General features: G+C 40.8%; 1 non-coding gene and 1 pseudogene across 1 annotated transcript; one reads left to right on the top strand and one right to left on the bottom strand.

Annotated features, from left to right (window-relative positions):
* Positions 1 to 1219: 1219 nt before the first annotated feature.
* On the bottom strand, positions 1220 to 1322 carry LOC147898341 (U6 spliceosomal RNA). The gene has a single exon (XR_015541619.1). It is a non-coding gene; the product is annotated as a U6 spliceosomal RNA (small nuclear RNA).
* A 16784-nt stretch (positions 1323 to 18106) lies between these two features.
* LOC147898340 (thaumatin-like protein pseudogene) lies at positions 18107 to 18814 on the top strand (annotated as a pseudogene).
* Positions 18815 to 27518: the final 8704 nt, after the last annotated feature.

Below are 27518 nucleotides of genomic sequence, written 5' to 3'. Positions count from 1 at the left end.
TCACCCCAACCATGGCCCTCTCTTTCCTTACTGAGGGAGCCCAAGGGGTGGAGGAAGCATGCTCCCTCTAGGGTGGCACAGTCGGCTGAAATGGATCCGTGGCACTGAGTGGCGAGGTGTCCCATGAGTCATCCATCCGCTTGCGAGGTGGCAATTTGCGACCGAATTGTTGGGTGGTGCATGCACTGAGATCGGGCTCATGGGGAGTGTTGATGCGCTCCCCTCAAATTGAAACATGGACCTCAAATCAGGCAAAGCTACCTGCCTAGTTTAAACATATCACTAAGCGAAGGAAAAGAAACTAACGAGGATTTCCCTAGTAGTAGCGACGAGCGAACTGGAAAGAGCCCATCTTGAGAATCGTTCGACCTCGTTGCATGAATTGTAGTCTAGAGAGGCGTCCACTGCAATGGATTGGGCCCAAGTCCCCTAAAAAGGGGCGTTAGAGAGGGTAAGAGACCCATCAAGCTCGGACCCTATTACGTCATGGGCACGAGCCAGCATGATAGGACAAGAGCCGGATTGTGATGGCCCACCTATGCCATCATGCCAACCAAGGCATGAAGCACGAGCTACACATGGCAGACTTTATGCACCTACACGCTTGATGCACTGGCATTTTGGGCTTTCCATGCAACTTGTCTTGAAACACGGACCAAGGAGTCTAACATGTACCCAAGCTGGTGGGTGGCAAACCCATGGAGGCACAAGTTCCCCCCCATGGGGTGCACCATCGATTGATCATGATCTTCTATCAAAGGTTTGAGTGGGAGCCTCGAGGGGGTCACTCATCATATGTAACCCTATCACGTGAGTTCAACAGAAGGATTTTTTTTATTTCTAAAATTTACGTAAATAAATATACATAAGGGACTATTTAAAATAGTTTTGGAAAAAATTTACAGATTTGTATAGAAAAGGGGTACATTTTATTAATGAAATTTTTTACAGATAAGGGATTTTAAATATAGGCCTTAAACGCACGTGATATAGAGGGTTTATACATAGTGACCCCCCTGAGGTGGGAGCATACCTTTGGGACCCAAAAGATGGTGAACTATCCCTAAGCAGGACAACGAAGCTAGAGGAAACTCTGGTGGAGGCTCATAGCGATACTGACATGCAAATTGTTCATTAGACTTGGGTATAGGGGTGAAAGACTAATCGAACCATCTAGTAGCTAGTTCCCTATGAAGTTTCCCTTAGGATAAAAATTTTAAAAATCTTGGACCATTTCTCAATTTGTGTGTGTCATCATTATGCAGGGGCCATGCTAATCTTCTTTGTATCGTTCCAATTTTATCAGATGTCTCTGAAGAGACAAACCCTTAGGATAATTGGAGCTCATTGTGCAGTTTTATCAGGTAAAGCGAATGATTAGAGGCATCGAGGGTGTAGCACCCTCGATCTATTCTCAAACTTTAGTAGGTAAGCGGTCGGGGTTGCTCCATTGAACCTCGATGCAGAATGGAAGCTCCAAGTGGGCCATTTTTGGCAAACAAAATTGGCGATGTGGAATGAACTGAAAGCCAAGTTAGAGTGTCAACTTGCATGCCAACCTAGATCCCACAAAGGGTGTTGATTGATTAAAACAGTAGGATGGTGATCATGAAAGTCAAAATCTGATAAGAAGTCTTGAAGAACTCACTTGCCAAATCACTTAGCCTAAAATATGGATGGAGCTGAAGCGCTGACCTATACCCAGCCATCAGGGTGAGTGCAAGGCCTCGATGAGTAGGAGGGCATGGGGGTCATGGTGCAGCTCCTTGCGCAATCCCTAGTGAAATGGCCCCCAGTACAGATCTTGATGGTAGTAGCAAATATTCAAATGAGAACCTTGAAGACCGAAGTGGAGAAAGGTTCCATGTGAATATCAATTGGAAATGGATTAGTTGATCTTAAGAGATGGGACAGTCCTGTGTCAAGGGCGCACTATGCGTTGCACAAAATTTTATGATATGAATGTGTGATGATGTGATTATTTGGAAATATAACCTTGTGTGATGAGAATTTTGATATGAATATGTGATGATGTAATATTTGTAATATATTTCACTCCAAAGTATCAATTCCCAATGCTCCACTCACTTAAAGTACACCATTCCCAATGCTCTGCAAAATTTTATTCAGTTGGACAGTCTCCACTCACTTAAAGTAGAGCATTCCCAATGCTTCTCTCACTTTATTCCAACCCTTATCCTTATCATAGTGAACACATCGTGCCTTACTGCACTTGTATTCTTCCATCCTAGTCCTTCCACAAACACTCTCTTACATCCTAGTCCTTCTGATTAACTTGTATTCGTCTTTCACTTTACGTCTTTCCTCACTTTCTATCCCTTCAAGACACTCTCTTATTTCTTACATCCTAGTCCTTCTGATTAGCTTCTATTCGTCTTTCACTTTACATCTTTCCTCACTTTCTATCGTTCTCTCTCTCTCTCATTTGTAATATATTTCACTCCAAAGTATCAATTCCCAATGCTCCACTCACTTAAAGTATAGCATTTCCAATGCTCTGCAAAATTTTATTCAGTTGGACAGTCTCCACTCACTTAAAGTAGAGCATTCCCAATGCTTCTCTCACTTTATTCCAACCCTTATCCTTATCATAGCGAACACATTGTGCCTTAGTGCACTTGTATTCTTCCATCCTAGTCCTTCCACAAACACTCTCTTATTTCTTACATCCTAGTCCTTCTTAGTAACTTGTATTCTTCTATCCTAGTCCTTCCACAAACACTCCCTTCTTTCATCCATCCTAGTAACTTGTATTCTTCTATCCTAGTTCTTCCACAAACACTCTCTTCTTTCATCCATCCTAGTGCTTCTCATTAACTTGTATTCTTCCATCCTAGTCCTTCCACAAACACTCTCTTCTTTCTTCCATCCTAGTCCATCTCCCTTTCTTTATCATCTCCCCACCCATGGATGTCCTTGGCATTGTCGAAGATGTGGATTTTGGAATTAACAGTCTCAAAGAATGGATTGTTGACCAAGGAGCACAGAGAGAGGCCAGAATTCGAAAAGGTTCTCCTTTGACACGGATGGAGAGAGAGGAGTTTGATGCACAAAGGCACGCAGAGAGGGAGGAGACTCTCAAGATAGCAGAGAGTGAAAGACTTTTAAGACATATTATAAAAGCACGATAAGATCTCTTAGAATTCTTAAGTAACCTTTGTTATCGCAGCTCTCATCATGGGCGATTTGATGCGGATGCTGAGAGAACAATAAGAGCCTCACAGAGAAATTATAAAGAAACAATTTGTGACTGCTTAAATTACTTCTTTGCATGTAATTATGTTGAGGATACAAATATGGAGGCAGTGAAAGATTGGGTTATTGAGAAGATAAGAGAGACCAATGATGAGATCTTCTAGACTTTGGGTGATTAAGAAGATAAGAGAGACCAAGATGAGATCTTCTAGGAGCTAATGTAAGGTGTTTTTTGACACCATATGGCTTTGAGTTATATGATCTACTTCTTGTACAAATGTGATGTGCTCTCTTTTAAATGTACTCTAGTTTTGAGAGACCAATGATGAGATCTTCTAGACTTCGGGTTATTGAGAAGATAAGAGAGACCAAGATGAGATCTTCTAGGGCTGTGAGCTAATGTAAGTTGTTTTTTGACACCATATGGCTTTGAGTTATATGATCTACTTCTTGTACAAATGTGATGTGCTCTTTTTTAAATGTACTCTAGTTTTAATAACTTGTCACGCCATTTTTTCTAATTTGATTTTTTAAAATCTTACTTTTTGTCTCTTTTAACAATGTGATGTCCTCTATTTTTAATGTACTCTAGTTTTAATAACATCTCACGTCATTTTTTCTAATTTGATTTTTTAAAATCTTCCTTTTTGACTCAATGTTTTGTTTTATAAGAGCCTCTTTTTTTTTTAATTTTTTATCCAAAATTATCTCACAAAATGAATTTGGACAGTGCACCAGTACAAAATTAATGAAATAGGTGTTCTATGGGGTTCACATGTATATCTTCATGTTCATGTTCATGTTCAATACAACTTAGTGTACATGTAGCTATATCATGTGCACTCCTCTCTCTCTCCCTCTCTCAATTCCACTATCATGGTATCAGAGCCGATTGTGCTCCCACTCCCTTCATGAGTGTTAAGCCCTCCTTCCATGAGGCATCCTCAATTGAGAGAGTTTTCCATTAGAAGGAGTGCAAGCCCTTGCCCATGTGAAGGTGTTAAGCCCTTGCACTTGTGAAGGCATTGAGCCCTTGTTCCATCAAGGCACAAGCCCTCCCTTGAGGCATCTCTGTTCCTTCTCAAGCTCATCTTGTAGAGCTCTTCTCCATCTCCGCCGTTTTGGCTCCGAAAGCTCAGGAATCTGCTTCCTGGAGCTTGAGTTATAGTTTCTTGAGTGATTTTGTTCATTCTGGAGGTTCATATCATGATTTTATTCATTTGAGGTGAGTTGGAGTGTTTTGAATTCTGAAAGATTCATTTGTCAAGAACTTGTGTTTCCCTCTCTATGAGAAAACCTTGAGAGACAGAGATAAGGCTTTTGAGATATGAAACTTTGTGAGAGATCTCTCCTCCTAATAGATATAGAGCTCTTGTTCATGAGAGCAACCCGCCAACAATTGCTACAACATAGCTTCCTCGAGCTCCATCAAGGCATGAGGGTAGTCCTTGGGCTCATATTTCTCTATGTCCCTTCAGATCCAGCTTTGCAGACCATAGAGAAACCCATGGAGGTTGTCATATTCATGCATCTCTGGCATCTAGAGCATGAGAAGATGATAGTGCCCGATGTAGTTCAATAAGCCACCATCAACATGGCATAGGATGTGCCACTCATTGTTGCAAAGCTTGAACTTTTTGTTGGAGGGTATGAAGTATACCACCAAGTTCTCCTTTAACTCCTTAAAGTCACGGAAGTTCCCCCTCGCTTCTTCAAAGGCAAACCAAGTGTAGGCATTGCCTGCCAGTTGCTTGGTCCCCTTCGAGCTTCCTTGTATTGCTGTCCCCTTGTTGGGATAAGTGTGATCAAGGGCTTGCTCTATAGTGCATGTCTGCATCTAGGGGAGTCACATGTGTGTGTGTTGTAGAAGCACACCTAGTGGTATGAGGTGTCTAGTGTGTGACCTAAGTGACGATGTAAGCACAAAGGCCCCCACATGGGAGGTTCCTTTGATAAATTAGGCCAGTACCACTGATGTAGGGGCTGATTGCCACTGATGTAGGGAAGGTGCCTTTGATCTAGGCCATTGTCTCCCCATCTCTATAAGAGAGAGTCACCTCTCTCAAAATCAATGAGAACAACATTTTTTGGTTTGCATCTTGTGTTCTCACTTCTCTTCCAAGATGCATCTCTTCTATCCCACTCACTTCTACATTGGGTATCAGAGCTTTAGGTTCTAGATCTAGCCTAGCCTAGCATTAGATGCTCTCTCTAGCATGAATTACTAGTTTTTTTCAAAAATTCCTCATCATCTCCATTTTCCCCTTTCCTTCCACCCTTGGGCACCTTTGCTAGCATGAGATCCTAGCCATAGATTTATCCTTGACCGCCATGAGATGGCATGTGTGACCACCATGAGATGGCATGAGAAACTATGTGACTAGATGTATCCTTGACATAGCAAGAGGCAAACCCTTGAGGGGGGGTATGTTGGGTTAAGTGTGATGAAGGGCTTGCTCTATGATGCATGTGTGCATCCAGGTGAGTCACATGTGTCTATGTGTGTGTGTATGTTTGTGTGTTGTAGAAGCACACCTAGTGCTATGAGGTGTCCACTGTGTGACCTAAGTGATGATGTAAGCACAAAGGCCCCCACATGGGAGGTTCCTTTGATTTAGGCCAGTCCCACTGATGTAGGTGCTGATTGTGAAGATAGTGGGAGAGAAGGAAGGAGTCTCACTTGCAGCTTTCTCACATACACAATGGGGGAATACACACAAAGGTGGAGGCTATTTCCTCTTCTTAGTTGTGAAAGCCAAAAGAACTCTAGTACAAAGAAATAGAAGAACCCTATATGTGGGTCTCAAACAAAAAACAACTAACTAAGGTGGCATACTAACTGAGCCATGAACTAGAGTACATAAGGATAGTTTTCATCCAGCTATTATTCATGGGCGGTGTACCAACCGCATCTGCAGCTAACAAGTCACTAACATAAATGCACAATAGTCACCCTAGCATATCATGAGTGGAGCTCGATATCTCAACACTGCCCCTCGAGCTCAATCCCAATTCCTGCACACCAAGTAGGTCTCTGAACTTGCATAGCTTCTCTGCCCCAATGCCTTCTTTAATATGTCAACTACCTGATCCTCTGTGCTGACATAAACTAGATCAATAAGACCTAGTAAACCTTCTCCCACACATAGTGATAATGCACGTCAATGTGCTTTGTTCTAGCATGATAGATTGGGTTATTTGCCAAGTGTATATTGCTCATGTTGTCACAATAAATGACAACTGGCCCATCTGTAGACTGATGCATATCATAAAGTAGGTTATGCAACCAAGCTACCTCACATGCAGCCATTCTTGCACCCCTGTACTCAGCCTCTGTGCTTGACAAGGCAACTGTAGGCTGTTTCTTGCTGCTCCAAGTGACTGCAGCACTCCCAAAAGAGAACACATATCCACTGGTAGATCATCTATCAGAAATACTACCAACCCAATCAGCATCAGTGTATCCATGCAACTGTATCTAAACCCCAGTCTCATAAAATAGTCCATACTGCAATGTGGACTTCACATACCTGAGTATGCGTCTAGCTGCATCCAAATGCGGTTTCCTTGGAGCCTGCATAAACTGACTTACCAATCCAATAGCATAGCTCAAATCTGGCCTGGTAATAGTCATATAAATCAAACTTCCTACCATGCGTCTGTACATAGTAGGGTCTTCCAGAAGCTCACCTGCATCTGTGCTCAGCTTCACATTCTGCTCTAAAGGAACTGAAATAGGCTTACAGCCTATCATCCCATATTTGGACAGCATGTCCAATCCATACTGCCTCTGCAAGAGCTATATCCCACTTGGTGATCTAATCACCTCAATGCCCAAGAAATAACACAGCTCTCCCAAATCCTTCATCTCAAACTTCTGCTTCAATAGCATTTTCACATGAAGGATATCTTGATCACTATCACCTGTGATGATCAAATCATCAACATAAATGACAAGCAACATAATACCTTTCTCTGTTTTTCTCACATAAAGTGAGAAATCTGACTTGGAAATCTGAAAGCCAATAGTGACAAGATACTGTCCTATCTTGTCAGACCATGCTCTAGGTGCTTGCTTCAAGCCATACAAGGCTTTCTTCAAGCTGCAAACAAACTCAGGATGAACAGCATGAATATAACCTAGTGGCTGCTCCATAAAGACCTCTTCTTGCAAATCACCATGCAAGAAGGCATTCTTTACATCCATCTGATGTAAAGACCATCCCTTTGATGCAACCATAGCAATGACTGCTCTTACAGTTGCCATCCTTGCAACCGGACTGAATGTTTCTTCATAATGAATGCCATATGTCTGTGCATACCCTTGATAACTAATCTTGACTTGTATCTATTCACAGAACCATCTGCATTGTGCTTCACCTTATAAACCCACTTACAGCCAATTGCATTCTTGTCTTTAGGCAAAGGCACCAATTCCCATGTAGCATTTCCTTCCAAGGCATCCATTTCTTCATCCATGGCTTTCTCCCATTTTTCTTTTCCCATGGCTTGCTCAAAAGAAGTGGGTTCTAGTTCCTGTATCACTTTGACCATATAGGCATAGTGAATGGCTGTAAATCCATCATATTTTAGCCTATCCACGGGATACCTAGCTTTGGTAGACCTGTGCAAAATAGGCTCACTTCCAGGTGCTCTCAAAACATCCCTGGTCTTCCTTACTCTAGGTGTAACAACAGAAGGAATATCCAACTCCTCATCAATGCTCTGTTCTGAGCCACTGGATTCACCATCCACATAAGAGTGACCTGCATTCATATCAAACATGGGCTGATCTAACTTCTCTTTTCCTTTTTGTGATACCTGCATACACTATCTGCATTGCTTTGAGGAGATTCTCCTGATCTCAATCTGCCTGTCCATGGTAAAGTATGTGAACCACTACTAGAGGACACTGCGGGTCCACTAATATTTTATGATTGCTGATGTGAATTCTGTGCAGCATTACCGTTTTGTGTATCTACATCATCAATCACATTTACTGGTTTATACCAGCTGCTCATCTCATTAAAAACAACATCTTTGCTCACTGTAAACTTACGAGTATCCCCCTGCCTCTAGAGTTACCATGTCCTCCTCCATAGGACTGGTTTTCTTGAGTTTGCTGCATATTCTGATTTCTACCACGGCCTCCAGATCGGCCTGCTCTACCTTTGCCTCTACCTCTTCCAACCTTTGAGTAGAAGACAGTTTGTTTGAAGTTCCTCCTGAAGAAGATGCACCACCATTTCTCCGTTCTTCAGAAAGTAAAAGAGCAAACAACTCCTCAAAATCAGGAAATTTTTCACGGATGGCAATGGATGTCTGGAACTGTGCATAATCCTTTCCTAGACATTCAAGGTCACAGAAACTAAATCATCATCTTCCACTGGCGACCCAATGGAAGCAAGTGCATCTGCAATTTTCTTCACCTTCATGTGGTAGTCATTGATGCTCATATTTTCTCTTTGCACATTCTGCAACTCCTGCTTGAGCTGCATTTTCCTAGCTTGCATATTTGTGCTGTACATTTTTGCCAAAGTATCCCATGCCTCCTTTGGCATACTTGCATCCTGAATATGCACAATCATAGAATCTGAAATACTGATAGACAGCCAGTACATAACTTTTTTGGCTCTCTCATGCCATCCTTTAAATGCTTGCATTTTGAGATGAAGGATTTGGGAGAGCTGCGTTACTTCTTGGGCATTGAGGTGATTAGATCCACAAGTGGGATATGGCTCTTGCAGAGGCAGTATGGATTGGACATGCTGTCCAAATATGGGATGACAAGCTGTAAGCCTATTTCAGTTCCTTTGGAGTAGAATGTGAAGCTGAGTGTAGATGCAGGTGAGCTTTTCGAAGATCCTACTATGTACAGACGCATAGTAGGAAGTTTGATTTATATGACTATTACTAGGCCAGATTTCAGCTATGCTATTGGGTTGGTAAGTCAGTTTATGTAGGCTCCAAGGAAACCACATTTGGATGTGGCTAGGCGCATATTGAGGTATGTGAAGTCCACGTTGCTGTATGGACTATTTTATGAGACTGGGGTTCAGATACAGTTGCATGGATACATTGATGCTGATTGGGCTGGTAGTATTTCTGATAGATGATCTACGATTGGATATGTATTTTATTTTGGGAGTGCTGTAGTCACTTGGAGTAGCAAGAAACAGCCTACAGTTGCCTTGTCGAGCACAAAGGCTAAATACAGGGGTGCAGCAATGGATGCATGTGAGGCAGCTTGGTTGCATAAGCTGCTTTATGATATGCATCAGTCTATATATAGGCCAGTTGTCATTTATTGTGACAACATGAGCAGTATACACTTGGCAAATAACCCAGTCTATCATGCTAGAACAAAGCACATTGAGGTGCATTACCACTATGTGCGGGAGAAGGTTGTAGTAGGTTTTATTGATCTATGTCAGCACAGAGGACCAGGTAGCTGACATATTCACGAAGGCATTGGGCATAGAGAGCTGCACAAGTTCAGAGACCTGCTTGGTGTGCAGGAATTGGGATTGAGCTCGAGGGGGAGTGTTGAGATATCGAGCTCCACTCGTGATATGCCAACGTGACCGTTGTGCACATATGTCACCGACTTGTTAGTAGCAAATGCAGTTGGTACACCACCCATGAATAATAGCTAGATGACAGCTATCTTTATGTACTCTAGTTAGTGGCTCAGTTAGTATGCCACCTAGGTTAGCTGAGTTTGGTTTGAGACCCACATATAGGGTTCATCTATTCCTTTTGTACTAGAGAGAGAGTTTTTTGGCTTTCACAACTAAGAAGAGGAAAACAGTTTTCAGCCTCCACCTTTGTGCATATTCCCCCATTATGTATGTGAGAAAGCTGCAAGTGAGACTCCTTACCTCTCTCCCACTCTCTTCACAAAATATGCATGAGTTGTTCCCTCCTTGCTTCTCGTGTATGCATCCCAATATTGCCCTTGTACTTCTTTCTAGCATATTCCACGTGATATGGCAACCCTACAACTCCTACCAATTGCACTTTAAAAATAGTGCCATAGGATCTTGAGCCGATTTCCTCACCTGCATGGATCTCCCTCTCTATGACATAGGCCAAGAATGACACTCTGTCTATGTTATTGGCCAGGTGTTGTGCCCTTTAAACCTCATCACCTCTCAGTGGTTGAGAGGGTGTAGAGGCTAGATGCTCTTCTCCTACAGCCAAGGACGTGCAGCCTTCTTTTCCCAACTCTTAGCCACTATGACACGGCGATCTGATGCAACGACCTTCCTTTGTGCTTGGCCCATACACTCATCCATTGTGTCAATTTGAAGACATCAAACTCAGTGTGCAAGAAGGGTCTGCATTGCATGCTTCATTGAAGTGGGTCTCTGCATTCCCAATAAAGCTATCAACCCAAAGCCTGGCATCTATCTCCCACTGCACCTAGCTCACAAGGTCATCCTGACCTTCAAACTACAAACTAGTCTTAGCATCACCAAGAATCCTCCTCTTTATAGTGCTAACTCCCTCGAAACTAGATACGGTTGATTCCATCTCACTCTCCTCCATGTTGCACACCCTAATAAAAAAGGCATCCTGAATGTTCCTCATCACTCTCTTGCACTCGTCCTTACTTAGCTCTTCCCCTACTTTTCGCTTAGTGCCAACGGTTGAGGCCATGCTTGCGAGTAGATCTTGTTGTGTGTGTGTGGAAAGCTTTCTTGCATGACACTAGCAAATAGCTACAGTTGCCACACAATAGTGAGCAGGCAAGCATATAACAATAACCCCCACCCTATGCATGCATGAAATGCAAATGCAGATGATTTCAATGCACGCATGCAATTGATTTCAATGCACTCATGCAAATGATTTCAATGCAAATTTTTTAGTTACATGAAATGCAGTGTGCACGCATGTAAGAAATGATTCTTTCAATGCATGCATGCATGAAATGCAAGATAATTTTGTAAAAATGTTGCTTTTAATGCATGCATGCAAGATAATTTCATAAAAATTTTCATTTCAATGCATGCATGCAAGAAATTCAAGTTAAAATTTTTCGTAAAAATTTTGAAAACCCACCCCCCCCTTTAAGTGGAGGGCCAAGGAAACCTAGTACTAGGTAGTGGTCCCAACTAGCCCCTTATCCTATTCAAGATGCGGGACTAGGAACCACTTCCTGGACTAAGCCCCTCGGCTAAGAGATGGAGAGAAGGATTTTTACCTCTTCTCAATCCACTATTAGTGGATAATGACACTGGCGGTTAGCATATATCTTCGGGCGGTAGTACTACTGCCAATAGTTGAAGTATAACTATCAGTAGAAGTTCTACCATCAGTGGTAAAAGTATGGATATCATCGGTTGTACTACTACTACTAGTGGTTATACTTCAACTACCAGCAGTAATAAAAGTACCACCAATACGGCCATAGTTATCGTCGGTAATCATGTGTCATTTTACTAGCGATACTATTACCACTACCATCGATAGCTAGATACCACCGGTAGTATTACCACTACCGTCGGTAGTATTAGTGTTACTGCCGATATGTATCTGGTTCCCAAGTCAAGGCCACCTAATAGTGTAAAGTTGTGATTGTAATCGTGAATGCATGAAATACATCATCACGACACATAATCACAAGAAAATTCACGTGATTATGTGAACATGAAATCCTTGAGGAGGACGCATTGATTAACTCGGTAGAAGCTTTGAGAGCTCGACTATCAATTTCTATGGGTGTCTGTCGATGTCTGGTAGCCGGGTTCCGTCAACGGGCTAGATGTCCATCCGTCTTGTGCTGGTGATGCAAGGCAATTTTCATATCATGAACTTGGCTGTGTGATCGCGGTGTCTGGATCTATTCACCAGAGGAAGGGTTTGGTGAATAGAGTTGTAATGCTCCTCAACCAACCCAAACCTCCTCTTGGCAGATGGATTGCACTTTCCATCAAGGATCTTCATAATTTTTTTTTAATTTGGTTCTTTTTATGTGCTAGGTCAGATGCATCGATGTAGAGGCTTTTGCCCTCCCCCCAACTGCTAGAGCATGCACATGTTCTGTAGCATATGTCGTGTCCTCTTGTTTTCATCCTAGATCATTCTTGAACAAATTTTTACTTCCACATCTCTCCTTCATGATGCCATATCCTATCATGCTTCACCTCGTCTTCAATATTTGTATCCGCTAGGTAGACATTTAAATCTTCCTTTCTCTTTCTGTGCCACAATGTCTTCCTTAATGGCATCCTTTGGATAATCATCATTATTCTTAGCAACTTGCTTATGCTCTACCTCCACCTCCTCTACTAACTGCATGAAGTCAAACCATGAATCCTCCTTGTCTTCTACATGTTCCACATAATCTTTAGCTTCATCTTCACTCTCTGGCAATAGCATGGGGACTTCATCTCCACTTGAATATGTGATTTCCCTAATGCTTTCACTCTCTTCTTCACTTTCACTAGAGCTGTATTCCCTTTCTTCTTTTTCTTCTTCCTCTTCCTCAAGAAACTTCCTGTCCACCATGCTAAGCTTTTTCCTTAATCCTCTTTTATCTAGAAGAGTGAGTGTGCCCTTCCCCCAGTCCTATATTGCTTTTACCAGTCTCAACCATGGCCTACCCAAAATGAGAGGGAAAGATCCCAACCTAGTTGGCATGACATGACAATCAATCTTTACATCAACCCCAAAAACCCTCACATCAAGGCTTTAAGCTTACTTAGAACTCCCACACATTTTACCTTGGCATGGTCTACTAGTCGGATCCTGTAGCTTGAAACTCAACTTAGCTCAAAGCCTAGCCTTTCAACACAAGGTTGTGTAATTACACACACTTGAGCTCTGACATTAACATAGGCTTCACCTATTGATTTCCCCCTATGCCAAGCATCAATAATAGGGCATATGTCATGAAATTCTTCCAAGGATTGAGCCCTTATTGACTTCTTCTTCTTCTCCTGCTTGGGTGGGTTGACCAATCTCTTCCATTCTCTCCTTAGTCGAGGGCAAAGCTCCATCAATTGGCCATATGAAATGTCCATTTTCTTATTTATCAAGTTCTTCTAGAGAGAGTAATTTTCCTGATTTTCCCAAAGCAGTAAATCCCCTATTTGGAAATGCCTTCGTGGTCTTGGCTTCTTTTTACTTGTGGTAGAATCCTACTCTTTCTGTTTCCCCCTCTTTGCATCACCATGCCCATTTTCTGGTTCTTTTTCCACTGGCATTAACAAGCTATTCACAGGTTCGACCAGTCTCTCTTGTAGAGCACAAGATTGAGTTGAAGTGAGAAGGCAAGCTAGTTGTGCAACGCTTAAGGTGATTGGGAGTGATCCAAGCTGAGGCACTAAAGAAAGAGGTAACACAACTACTTGAGGCGGGATTCATCTTTCCTATTGATGATTCAGAATGGATATCTCCTGTAGTTATCACACCAAAGAAAGGAAATAAGTGGCAGGTTTGTGTGGACTTTCGTCCTTTGAATGCATGCACTAGGAGGGATCATTTTCCTTTGCCATTCCAAGATGAAATACTAGACCAAGTAGCAGGGCATGAGATGTATTCTATATGTGATGAGTATTCTGGGTACTTTCAAATTCGTATTCGGGAGGAAGATCAAAATAAAACATCATTTGTCACACCTTCGGGAGTTTTTGCTTACAAAGTGATGCCTTTTGGGTTGACCAATGCACCAACTACATTTCAAAGGTTCATGAGTCAAGTCCTGGAGCCTTACTTGGGAAAGTTCATAAGGGTGTTTTTGGATGATATTTGCATTTATTCTCGGCGCATAGATCACATAGAGAAGTTAAAGATGGCCTTAGCTAGGATTAATGAAGCAAAAGGGTGACGAGCAATCAGAGAGTGTCACTGGTGTTTGTAGAATTCTAGGAAAGAGCAAGTATTATCAATGCTTTTGTGATGATTTCACAGAGATAGTGCATCCCATGAACTTTTTGACAAGAAAAGGAGCTTCTTTCCAATGGGGTGTGGAGCAACAAGAGTCTTTCTAGCAACTTAAGGAGGCCATGAGTAAGGGCCCAATATTGAAGCCCCCTGATTGGTCTCAAGACTTTTATGTAAATCCAAGTGTATCTTTGCATTCAGTTGGTGCTATATTGCTACAAAAAGGAGAGGCAGGTAGAATGCAACCCATCTATTATGCTAGCCGACAGCTTACAGATGTGGAAACAAGGTATGAAGAAATGGAGCAGCAAGCTCTCTCTTTGGTGTTTTCAGTCAGAAAGTTTCGCTCCTATTTATTACCTCGACCATTTTTCTTCCTTACCTCTCAGTCTGTATTAGCATATCTAGTTTACAAGCCTAATCCCAGGGGGAGATTTGCAAAATGGTTGTCAGAGCTTCAAGAATTTTCTCTCTCTTTTGTCACTGAAAATACCACTAGGTCCACTATGGCAGATTTGCTCACAGGACAGGAGGATCTAGGAGAAGAAAAGAAATGTAAGGAGAACATTAAAGATGAAAGAAATTTACCACCAATAGCTTTTGTTTTGTATTTTGATGGGGCTTTTAGTCCTTCACGCCAACAAGGAGCCGGGGGGATGGTCTTGATGAATTCTAAAGGTCAAGAAGTATGGGCAAGAGGACAAGAGCTTCCAGGTATCACAACTAACAATGCAGCTGAGTATAATGCTTTGATTCTTGGTCTGGAGGGTTGTCTTCAAAGTCAAGTTAAAGAATTGGAAGTCAGAGGAAATTCTCAGCTTATTATAAATCAAATGCAAGGGCATTACAAGACAAGAAATCCTCATTTGAAGGAGCTTAATCAAAAGGCTATGGCACTATGTAGTCAATTTGATTTTTGCAAGTTTGTTCATATAAACAGAAAAGAAAATCAAAGGGTAGATGAGTTAGCTACTCAAGCCATTGTAGTACAAGACCGAAGGGTGGTTTCTTTGGTAGACACTGGATGGCCAGAACTGCAAGATGTTCAGCAATATGTGGAAGAAGGCATGTTTCCTCAAGGGTTAACTCCACAACAGAAGCAGAGACTGGTAAGGAAGGCTTGTCCCTATACTATTGTTGATGACATTCTTTATAAATTGGGAAAAGACAAGGTGCTCCATCAGGTGGTTCATCCCATGGAGACTAGGAGAATCCTAGAAATGTGTCATGAATGCTCTGGTCATTTTGCTTCAGCAAGCACAGCTAGGAGAATTCTTAATGCAGGTTACTTTTGGCCACGCCTCCATAAGGATGTATATGAATGGTGTCGAAGTTGTAAAGTATGCCAAAAGTTTGGAAGGCAACAGTTGATTCCTAGGCCCTTAAAGTCTATTCCAGCATATGGACCATTTGAGAGGTGGGGATTGGACTTTGTGGGACCATGGAAGAATTTAAGGCGATACTCATTGGTGCGTCCGGGTATCACCATGCCATCAACATCCTCAAGCTGATAGGTTCCATTCGTGAACTTCTTTTTGACTCAATATGGTCCCTCCCATCGACTGATAAACTTTTTGTCTAGTCGCTCATCCAGATGGCTATCAAATCTCATTACCGAATCTCCTTCTACAGTATCTTTCTTCTTGCATAATTTGGTGTCAAAACAGGCCTTGCGCCTTTTTTGAGAAGATTCCAAGTTTTGTAAGGCCTGTAATCTGCATTCATCCAAGGCTTCTAGCTGTACCAAGCATTGAGCATAGGCATCCTCCTATCCTTTTATTCTTGCAACAGCTGTGCGAAGACTATGTATCTCCAATTCAATGGGTAAAATGGCTTTTATTCCATACACTAGTTGGAATGGTATAAACCCAATAGCTAGCTTGTGTGTGGTTCTGTAAGCCCATAAAACTTCTGCCAAGTGCCTATCCCAATGCCTTTTCTTGGTGTCTACAAGCTTTCCCATTGAATTGCACAATAATCCATTTGTTTTCTCAGCCAAGCCATTACATTGGGGATAGTATGGCGTGGACATGCTATGACTTATCTTTAGCTTATGCACCACATCTTCAATTAGTTCATTTCTAAAAGAGGTTCCTCCATCAGTGAGAATTTCCAAAGGACAACCAAAGCGTGAACAAATTTGATCAATGAGAAATTTTGCAACTCTGTTGGCCTTGCTATTGACTGTGGCCTTGGCCTCTGCCCACCGAGTCGCATAATCTGTGGCCACCAATAAATAATGCTTGCCTTGAGATGAGCGATGGTGTCACAAATTACTCCCAAGAGACCAAAGCCTTCTCCAACCATACAAAGCAAAATCCTTCTTCCTAGAATAGTGGATCATAGAGAAATAAGAGAGTATCAACACTTTATAAAAATTCTTTCCAATAGAGTACCTTTTCAAATGCTTGTTAAAAAAATCGCAAGGTTTATAAAAAAAGGCTACTACTTTTCAAAGTATGATAGTGTTTGTTGGTCAAGAGTTTGAAAAGTGCCACATTGTTGAATACATATATATTCTTTATAGTTCTCATTCCATGCTAAATGAGTTACTCTATTGGTTAATGATATCCAAACTATGCATAACATTCAAGCTCAAATGGATACCATTCTATTTTCTCTACTCTTGTGAGAGAGATGGAAGGCTTGGTAAGGCAACGTAGATTAAGCCACAAAGAGTCAAGATGAGTTTTGTGGAATTAACAAGCATGACAATACAAATACTTTAGCAAAATACAATTCAACAGTGAGAGCATTAAAAAGCGTATCAAACAATATACGTAAACGCGTAATGAGTTTAAAGTTTTGAATTGTTTGCTCTTTGAAAGATATGAGTAACTATTAATTGTATCAATAAACATATGAACTGGAGTGGATATAATGTATTCAAACCCTCTATCAAGAATAGAAAAAATGTTCTATTATAAGGTTAAGTAAACAAAACTTATTAAGAACCATGCAATGCAAATTACAGAGACAATATTATTTATCTTTTTTCCTCTCAAACTACATGTAGACATATCTTTCTTTTCTCATATACTCATCTTCTTATACCTATATCATCTTCCTTTTCTAATGCATTGTTTGTTTATATCATGTCTTCTTTTTCTCCTATACAACAGTGACATGTCTTCTTAGACATCAATGGACTACATGTAATGCCTTCCCTTTCTCAGATACACATCCTCTTACACTCTTGGGTGAAAGTATTGTTAGGTGGCCAACTATTTGTGCTATTAGCAATGGGAAACAACACTCAAAGAACACTTAATTTTTGGGTCCACGGCCTGATCATACTTGGTTTTGAGAAATATGTTGTGTTCTAATGCTATTATTCAATGCATTGAATACAAATTCTAGTAGTAAATTGGTAGTGTTCCTTGAACAATGCTACTTGAGATGTCTAAGGGTGCTTTTACCCTCTGCTAGGATGCATACACCCATCGGTTTCTAGAACTATCATTGCATTGAGGAGTATATTGGAGCCTCAACATTGACACTAATTGGTATGTAGTGGGCACCAAAAGCCACTCTTGTTCTTGAATTCAATCCTTGAAATATTATGCCCGTGCATGCAACCACTTTAAAAGACCTTGTCACATTATGTACATGTGCCAACACCCACTCTTTCCTACCAATCCAATGAATAGAGACACCTACCCTCTGGGTTTTGCTGTTCCCTTATGTTTGCATGCACATCCAGAATTCAAGCACCCTTTCGCTGTCTCACAATGGCAAATTCCTCGGCCATCATCATCACCATCCTATTCCTTCTCCTTCTCGCTCCTGGTGCGCCTTTCGATCGTGTTCTCTTTTGATTGGAATCCGGATGCTTCCACGCATGTTAATGAATTCGCATACCTTGTCACTTGTACTTGTTCGCAGACTTTTTCACGTGTGCTTTGATTAATCGCGACTACGTACTACCTAGATCTCTAGAGTACTTTCTGTGATCTGATACTAGGAGGACGCATGCGATTCTCTAGTAGTTGTCCTCATGTTGATGTCTGAATTGCATGCAGCTTTTCTCGTCTCCTCGACTTATTTCACTTTCATAAACAAGTGTGAGGACGTAATATGGCCAGCTGTGCAGCCGAGCGCAGGAAATACTCTTATACTTGAGGGCGGATTTGCGCTCGGCGTCGGAAGAGTTGAGACGGTAACGTTTCCTCAAGGTTGGGGAGGAAGAATATGGGGAAGGACCCGCTGTACTTTCGACTCCTCTGAGAAAAGCTCTTGCGGAACTGGGGATTGTGGCGGTGCATTAACGTGCAAAGGCGCAGGGGGAAGGCCTCCTGCAACACTTTTCGAGATCACGCTGGCCGGGTATAGCGGGCTAGATTTCTACGACGTTAGCCTTGTGGACGGTTACAATCTGGGTATTTCGGCACTTCCAGTTGGAGGCGAAGGCAATTGCTCGCAAGCGGGTTGTACGAGCGACCTGAATGAGATATGTCCCAAAGAATTTCAGGTGAGGCAAGGGAGAGAAGTAGTGGCGTGTAAGAGTGCATGCGAAGCTATTGGGCAACCAGAATACTGCTGCACAGGCCGCTTCGGACGTCCTCAAACTTGCAAGCCCACATCCTATTCCCGCATATTCAAGCGGGCGTGCCCGAAAGCATACAGCTACGCTTACGACGATGCCAGCAGCACCTTCACTTGCAGGAATGCAAGCGAATACAAGATCGTCTTCTGTCCATCCTGAAATCCTAATTCCGGCGCAACAAATGCAAGCTAGTGCAGGCTTTGCAATGGTCTTCTTAAATTAGTCTACTCAATTGCTGCGCACAAATCAGATCTGTCTCTTTATGCCTTCATTGCTCCCGAATTGTTGGATGTGGTTCAATGTTGTGGATTAGCACATTGATCCCCCTTTAATGCAAGCTAGTGCAGGCCAATGGAATTCTTACATTCAATTGCTGCGCACAAACATGATCAGTCGATGTGTTTCAATGTTGTGGATTAGCGCATTGCTCCCCCCTTTAGCATGTATAAGAGCATCGTTTCCAAATTGTTGGCTGTGTTGTGCATTAACATATCGCTCCCCCTTAAACATGTATGATTTCTTTGTGGGAGTGCAATTTGGAAGAATACATTTTATATAACATGAAATTATTACAATAACAATGCATATATATGCATTTTTTTCTCAATTTTCACTCAATGCCCATATGAATGTGAAGTAAACCAAACTTTTCTTACCACCTTTGCAAAGTTTGATAAATGGCTATACCCAACCCATCATAGCTAGATCAATTATAGCTAAGAAAACTCTCGAGCGCAAGACCTAATTTTCCTTGTTATCTATCACTCTCATTTTGAGATCCCTCGGTCTCAGTAGAGGGAGATTTGACGAGAAAGATTTCAAGTCCAAAGATTTTGAGTCCCCTCGAAAGGATTTCTGAATTTGATCCATTGATAGTGTACATCAGAATGCCATCGAGCGCAACCCTCGTTTCTATTAAATTGAAAGAATCTACGGCGGAAAGAAGAATTGGTCTCTTTTGCTTTCTTCTAGAAGTCTGAAGGCAACCCCACCTTGAACGTACAGGTATCGGATGAAATGACTTATCCATTAGACGAAATTGGAGCATGGAATTCATCGGGAAGCGACCTGAATTGCTACGGAGCGGAAGACTGGGGGTGTGAACCGAATCATTAACACAACCGCCCCCATATACAATAGGGTATTCGATGGGAAAATGTAGTACCACAATTTTATGCAATTTAAATTGCAGTATGCAAGTACAAGAACCAAGGGAAATTTTAGGGGTGAATTTAAAGGCTTCTCTAGGTTCTTCAGGCTAATTTTAAGGGCTCCATATTTGATAAATTTGCCCAAAAATACACGGTGTCTCCTAAAGATGGTACTAGGGCTACTATTTATAACTCTACATGGGAAAAGATTCAACTCACCGATTGACCTACCCTTTTATCTCCCTTTTATTTGGTAGATAAGCCGATCAAATAAAAGAACATGTGATTGACTAGTTAGAAGCTAACACATGGCATTTGATCACCATCTCAACATTATCCTTTGAATAAGAAATGTGAAGCCAATCGTGGTTGGGTGGTGAATCAGAGTTGAGCCCTCTTTATGGTGATCATATACTGGTATCAGAGCTGGAGGTATCGGAGTAATCGAGTGTGTTGCTGTTGGAGTACCACCGAGGCATGCTGCTAGAGTACCACCAAGGTGGGAAGCTACTAAGAGAGCTACTTATTAGTACTGTGTAGTGCGGGGCAGCGTGAGCATCTAGCAATAAGACCAAACATCTAATGCAAGGCACGAGGCAAAAAAGCTGTAGTACTTTCAAATTCTCTGCGTAGGGTGGCTGCATGCTTTGCGAAGCGCTTGGGCTCTAGTCTCCAAGACTCAAAACCCAAGGGAGATTGAAATAACTACGTTATTTCTTGCGTAGTGGGAGCATTGCCATGAAGGAGCCAGTTGCCGTCACCTTTATCACCGTCATCATTACTGCAAGACCAATGCAAGAGTCAGAGGTAGTTAGAGCCACTTCTACAAAGGTAGTCAAAGCTGTGCGTGACATTTCAGCAGTAGCAACGCGCCATTTCATTTCGTGATTCTTCATTTCGTCGTCTCTGCTTTCTATTGCCAAAGTTTTGAAAGGCCACATCATTCAAAGGTCTTACAACCTTTGAAAATAAAAGAAAAAGCCACATCATCCCCTGTTTTTTACCCCTCTCTACACCCTTTCTACATTCTAAGCTTCCCTTTCAAGGTCCCAAAGTGTTTTAATCCTTCTTAGCCTCACTGAATTCAAAGAAGAAGATAGAAGCGAGGACTTTGGGATAGAAGAAAGCAGAAGAGGCAAGAATTAAAAAGAAGATTTTGGGGATCGAGTTCGAGGAAAGCGAAGGCGAGATCAACAATAAAAGAAAAGCGCATTGACTTTGAAGATATATCCAACACCTTGAACAAATACCAGGGAAGTGGGCATTGCATTTTTATCGCTGATATAAACATTTTGCTTTATTATTTCTGGGAAGCATGCATTTTTTTTAAAAATGGCAACTCTAGAAAGAGACGAAATGATTGGGAGGCCAAGGAAAGGACTTGAAAAGGAAAAGTGAGTTGGAGAGGAAACACATGATGAGGTACAAATTGAAACTCAAGAGGATAATGTGGAAATGGAGGATATAGACTACGATGATTATGGAATTCCGTATACGGAATTCATTAAACTTGAAACTCAAACACAAAATATAGAAACACAACTAGGAGTTATCAGTGATACACTGAAAACCCTAGTTGAAGCTATAACTAAGTTAGCCGATTCTCAATCGGTAACTATTACTGAAAAATCACCGATTCCTCCTAATCAAGTTGAGAGGCCCACCTCTCGACTTAGAGAAACCTCTAATATCCTTAAGGACTTAAAACTGCCAATTTTCAATGGGGAAGAAAAGGAGCGTAATAAAGATGCGATTAATACGTTCTTGCAAATGTGGCAAGATTTCCATCGACTCAAGAATACTCTTCCTGAAAATCAAGTCATGGAAGCAAGTCTTTCCCTTGGAAATAAAGCCTATAAATGGTAGATGAGCCTCAGGGAAAGTGATAGAATTCCTAGGTATTAGACTGAGTTTGAACAAGCCTTCCTAAAAGAGATTTTACCAAAAAATGAATTAGAAAGAGCATGGAAGGCTTGGGACAATTGCACTATGGGTAAAAACACTTTAGTCTAGTACAAAGCGAACTATAGGGAGGCAGTGCTTAAGCTGAAGGTAATTAATGAATTCCAAAAGATAAGGGGTTTTGTGAGAGGTCTCAAAGACACTTATAAGGTTGAGGTGAAAAGAAATTGCCCAAATATATGATGATACGTCGGGGAAATTCAAAGTTGGAACTTCATAGCAAATAGGTTTTGTTCCAAAGTTCAACAGATTTTTCCAATTTGAAAAGAAAGGGGCACTTTAAGAAGGAGGTTCCTCAAGTACCACCTAAGAAACCTCAAACACAAAATTATCCTATCTTGAAGAAAGAGGATTATGAAAGGGCCAAGCAAGAAAATCTTTGCTTCAAATGTTTGAGCAAAGACCTGCTTGGAACTGACCTAAAAATAAACAAGTGGGTCCCTAAGACATCATTTCGTACTAGGTATGGGCATTATCAATTTAAAGCAATGCCATTCGGCAAATGCTCTAGCAACTTTCATGACACTTACGTATAGTGCCTTGAGGCCATATATAGGGAAATTGGCTATAGTATTTTTAGACGATATCCTTATTTAGAGTAAAACCAGGAAAAAGCATTTGGAACATTTGTGAAAAGTGTACCAGTTGCTTAGGGATAATTCCCTCTTTGCTAAAGAATCCAAATGCGAATTATTTGCAAAATAAGTGAAATACTTTGGACATATAATATCCCAAGAAGGGGTTTGTATGGACCATGACAAAGTAAGGGCTGTATTAAAATGGCCACATCCTACAAATCTAGAAGAATTACATATATTCTTAGGTTTTTCAGAATTCTATAAGAGATTCATCCAAGATTACGCTAGGACTACGGTCAACTTAAGGGGAAGGGTAGCACCTTCATATGGGATGAACCTCAAAAGAGAAGTTTTGAAAAATTAAAAGTAACTATAGCAGTAGCTCCTATCTTGAAAGTAGTGCATCCTAATGAACCATTCGTGGTTGAGACAGATGCCAGTAATTTTGTTGTTGGGGTGGTACTTATACAAAAAGGTCGACCAGTGGCTTTTGAAAGCAAAAATTTAGATCATGCCCAACGAAATTACTCAGCATATTAAAAGGAACTATATGCTATAGTCTATGCTTTAAAAAACTGGAGGCACTACTTATATGGTGCAAAATTTGAGATCATCTTTGATTAGGAGAGCATTAAGTGGATTTGTAATCAACCAGAGCTTAAAGGTAGAAAAGCTAGATGGGCTAAGTTAATGCAAAATTTTGATATACAATTGACATACATGAAAGGGAAGTTCAATGTGGTGGCAGACTCTCTTAGCCGAATGCCAATTGTTAATGATTTGAGTTTTACTCAATTTCAAAATGATTTCCTAGAGTGCTCAAAGGGGAAATGTGAGTTTGATCCTCACTTCTCTGAAATATGCAAAGCAATTAGAAATAGGGATCCAACTAATTGAGAGGCTTTCACTGAGGAGTGACAAGGAAATGTCAACACACTAGAAGTTGGTGATATTTTGAATGTCATGATAGTCCAAGTGCTGGACACTCGAGAATTCAAAAAACATATGTGCTTCTGAAAAGACAATTCTTTTGGCGTGGAATAGGTAAGGACGTCCAAGATTATGTATTAAAGTGCCGAAAATGACAGGTCAATAACGTTGAACACCTTAAGGTAGGAGGTCTCCTACACGCATTGGAGATTCCATCTGGCAAATGGGAAAGTATCTCCATGGATTTCATTGTGGGATTACCTAGGACACAAAGGGGGCACAACTCAGTGTGGGTAATTGATGGCTCATTTTATTCATGTCAATGAAGATGTTAAAACTCCAGAATTAGCTAGACTATCTGTGGAGCATATCTATGAACTGTATGAGCTACCAGCCGGTATTGTTAGTGACCAAGATAGCAAATTTAACATCCATTTTTGGAGGGTTGTGTTTAAAAGGTTAGAAACTTCATTGAATAAAAGCACCATGGATCATCGATAGAGTGATGGTCAAACTAAAAGGGTCAATCAAATCATTGAGGATATGCTTCGAGCATATGTAAGTAAATGGCAAAATAATTGAAAACAGTATCTGCTCATACTAGAATTTGCATATAACAGTGCCAAACATTCAGCTATGGGTTTTAGTCCATTCATGATTATGTATGGATTTCAACCAAGAGCCCCAATGACAGTGGGACTCGAAAAAGAGAAGGTTCAAGCAGCCAAAGACTTTCTTGAGAATATGAATCAAATGCTTAAGTTAGCTAAAAAAGAGCTTGAAAAGCTTGATTTGGTGCATTGTAATAATAGAAGCAAGCCACCATTCTAGTGATAGATAATATCCTAGTGTGCAGCCCACCATTGTGCTGGCCACCACTTATCCTACACTATCATCATGCTCTCCTAAAATTGTAGTGAAGTGCTATACTAAAATAGTCCCCTTTAGGATGGTTCTCTAAGATAAATGGCATCCAATTCATTCGTTTAGGATTTTTGGATTTGTTATGGGATTTACTAAAACAAGCGCCGTGGTTGTTTGGGCTATACTAAAAACAAGAGTGGAATTTATCATTTGGGAATTACAAAAATAGGCGTGGTGGTTAGTTTGGGATTTACTAAAAGAAGCATAGTCTCAAATACATTTTCCATTTTCCAAGATAAGTGGAATATTGTTTCCTTGCAATGAGACTACATTTTCTTAGTACTATCTTAGTCATCCTTGATCCACTACTCCACCAAGACACCCCAAGATGTGCTCATGCATGTCCAAATCCAATTTGAAGATACTCTTGCCCTTCTTTCCTTGTGGAACAGGTTGCATCTGGAACTTAATAGCTCTTACTAGATGAGAGTACACAAAAGTTTGAGGACTCTTATGTAATAGAACGTAATTGTGGCCTCTCTTGGATGTTTCTTGGTACCAAAAAGCTCCAACTACTACATACCACTTATAGGTTGATCCTTAAATGATTCCTCAACCTTGTGCTTAGGTTTTGTGCACTGCAATACAAAGTATGGGTCACTTTCCTCATCCTCCCTAGAGGCAGCAACAAGTACAAAGTTATCCCCCTCTTCTCGACAGTTAGTGAGGTCATCAAAACTCTCACCAAACTATGGTGAGTCATTATTTGTCTCTCCATTTTTTGTCACTCCATCTAAACGTAGAGGTAAAACTTATACTCGCTCCCATGTCTTCACAGTTGTAATGTTCTCACAATTGTCATGATCCTCTATGATGCATGCACTGCAAAAACAAGAAATCTTTCTTGTTTTGGTCATGTGGTTGTTTGATGGTCATCATTGAGCTTTTCTTGAGGGCATGTTAATTGGTGTTTAAAGAGATCTTTCTTAATAACATCACCACATCCATCATGTTCAACCTTGCCATGGCTAGACCTAAAGAAATTCCATATCATGTCTAGACCAATCAGGGATTTGAACCTTGAGATAAAGTAGAATCCACGAGCTGATTTAAATTGAGAGGCAACACCATCTGACCACACCCAATGTTTTTTTATATTTTTTGCATGGGGATCTTCTTTTTTCAACAATTTCCAATGCAGTAGAAAAGCATGTTGCACAAATAAGGTGTCATGTTCCCTTATCATTTGAAATGTAGAAATGGTATGTGTGTTGCATTGACTTGAAATCTTGTGAGTCAGCAAAAGTAGATTAGCATCCATCGTAGAAGAATCAAGCAAACGATTGTACATGACATGCACAAGAATTGTTATCTATTCGTTGTACTAGTGAGCACTTTGTATCTCATCTTATTCTTAAAATAAATAATTTTCTACAAAATCTATGACATAGACAATAGTGTCATGGGGAAAATTGGCAAGGCACGTCTTGAACTACTTATCCTACCAACTGGCCGTGAAATTGTGAAGCATATATTTTGGGATGGATTGAACCAAGTGACGTATAAGTACCCTCGTCTGAGTGCTCTTATATGATAGTAGCCATCTCTTTTTATCAAATTTTTCAACATTGACATGTTCAAATCTCCTCCATTTTACAGCAACAAGGTTGTCTTCCCTCATTTCATTTGGATAGAAATGAAAATTTTCTCTTCTTCAGCTTCAGACTACAATGCTTGCATGTATGCATTAAATACTGTGCCACTCGCTGTCTCCCTGTGGACAAACCATTGGCTCCCAGAGAGACCTTCGGCTACAAAACCTGGTGTTCCTTACAACACATGATGAGGCTCCAGGTGGCCTATAGACTGTGCATTCATCGAGGAGACATGGGCATCGATCCCCCATGAAGCAATGCTCCAACACGACCATATCTCAAGTCATTCATAGCTTGCCAAGCCAAGTCAAAGTCTATGTGTGTTTTGCAACAATAAACATTCCTATATTTGAGTTTCTTGACATACCAGGGCGTACAAAGCTCAAAGCTCCTTTGCACAACTGAAATGTCCAAATTCTGATCCATAAACTTGAGATACAGCTCTGTCGACCCAACATGCAAGAACAACAGTACACTGAGCCCCATTTTTGCACTACTATGAGGAAAACAAAGACATAGTATGTGAAAAAATGCGGTCAAATTAAACTAATCAACCTACGGGATAAAAAATAATTTCAACCCCCATACTGGTTTAATATAGTCACATATAATGAATCTAATATTAAACTAGAAAAGATACTATAAAAAAAAACAATTTCAACCATCACACTGGTTTAGGATAGTCACAATTTCAACCACTGGGCTGGTTTAGGATAGTCACAATTTCAACTAGCGGGTTAGTTTAGCCTGACCGTCTCAACTTCACATATTAGACGATAACAGTATATTGCTTTTCATTTCTGAATTTCATAATTAGTACATAACAATATATTGCTTTTAATTTTTGAATTTCACAATTAGACAATACCAATAAATTGCTAAATTTCATTTCTTTATTTTTGTCCAACCACAACTTCAATTAATAACTATTGTTTGACTTGAACCAGCACCGAGGGCTGGTTTAGGATAATCACATTAAGTCCAAGCCATCCCGATCTAGAAATTAAGTGGTATATGACTTGAATAGTAGGAAATTAAATTTAATTAATTTAAGTACTAAGAAACACAGTAAATTCAACAATCGGGTTAGTCAACAACCAATGTCTGTTCAACCTTGCTGGTTCAGGACAATCACATAATGGGTGATTTGAGCTGAACCAGCCATGGTTGCATGATGTTCCAGATGGTTTATCTTTGTTCAACCACATTGGTTCAGGAGAACAATCACATGACTGGTGTTTGAGCTGAACCAGTCATGAGTGCATGATGTCCCAGCCACCAGGCTGGTTTAGGAAAATAACAATATGTTGTTGTTATGTTGCAAAATATATTTCTATTGAGCTGAACCAGCCATGGTTGCATGATGTTCCAGATGGTTTATCTTTGTTCAACCACATTGGTTCAGGAGAACAATCACATGACTGGTGTTTGAGCTGAACCAGTCATGAGTGCATGATGTCCCAGCCACCAGGCTGGTTTAGGAAAATAACAATATGTTGTTGTTATGTTGCAAAATATATTGCTATTAATTTTTGTTCAACCACGCTGGTTCAAGACAATCACATAACTGGTGTTTGACCTAAATCAGCCATGGTTGCATGATATTTCCAACCATTGGGCAAGTTTAGGACAATCACATAGCCTAGTTCAGAAATGAAACAAGAAAACTATCCCAAAACTTAATCACAAATGCAGGTCAGTGGTTTAGGCAACCACTAACCTT

This window comes from Dipteris shenzhenensis, chromosome 9 (assembly GCF_047967505.1).
Source record: "Dipteris shenzhenensis isolate YYH24624 ecotype China chromosome 9, Dip_SZ_1.0, whole genome shotgun sequence".
Taxonomy (NCBI): Eukaryota; Viridiplantae; Streptophyta; class Polypodiopsida; order Gleicheniales; family Dipteridaceae; genus Dipteris; species Dipteris shenzhenensis.
The sequence above is the reverse complement of the archived record's forward strand: the minus strand, read 5'-3'. Positions and strand labels throughout refer to the sequence as shown.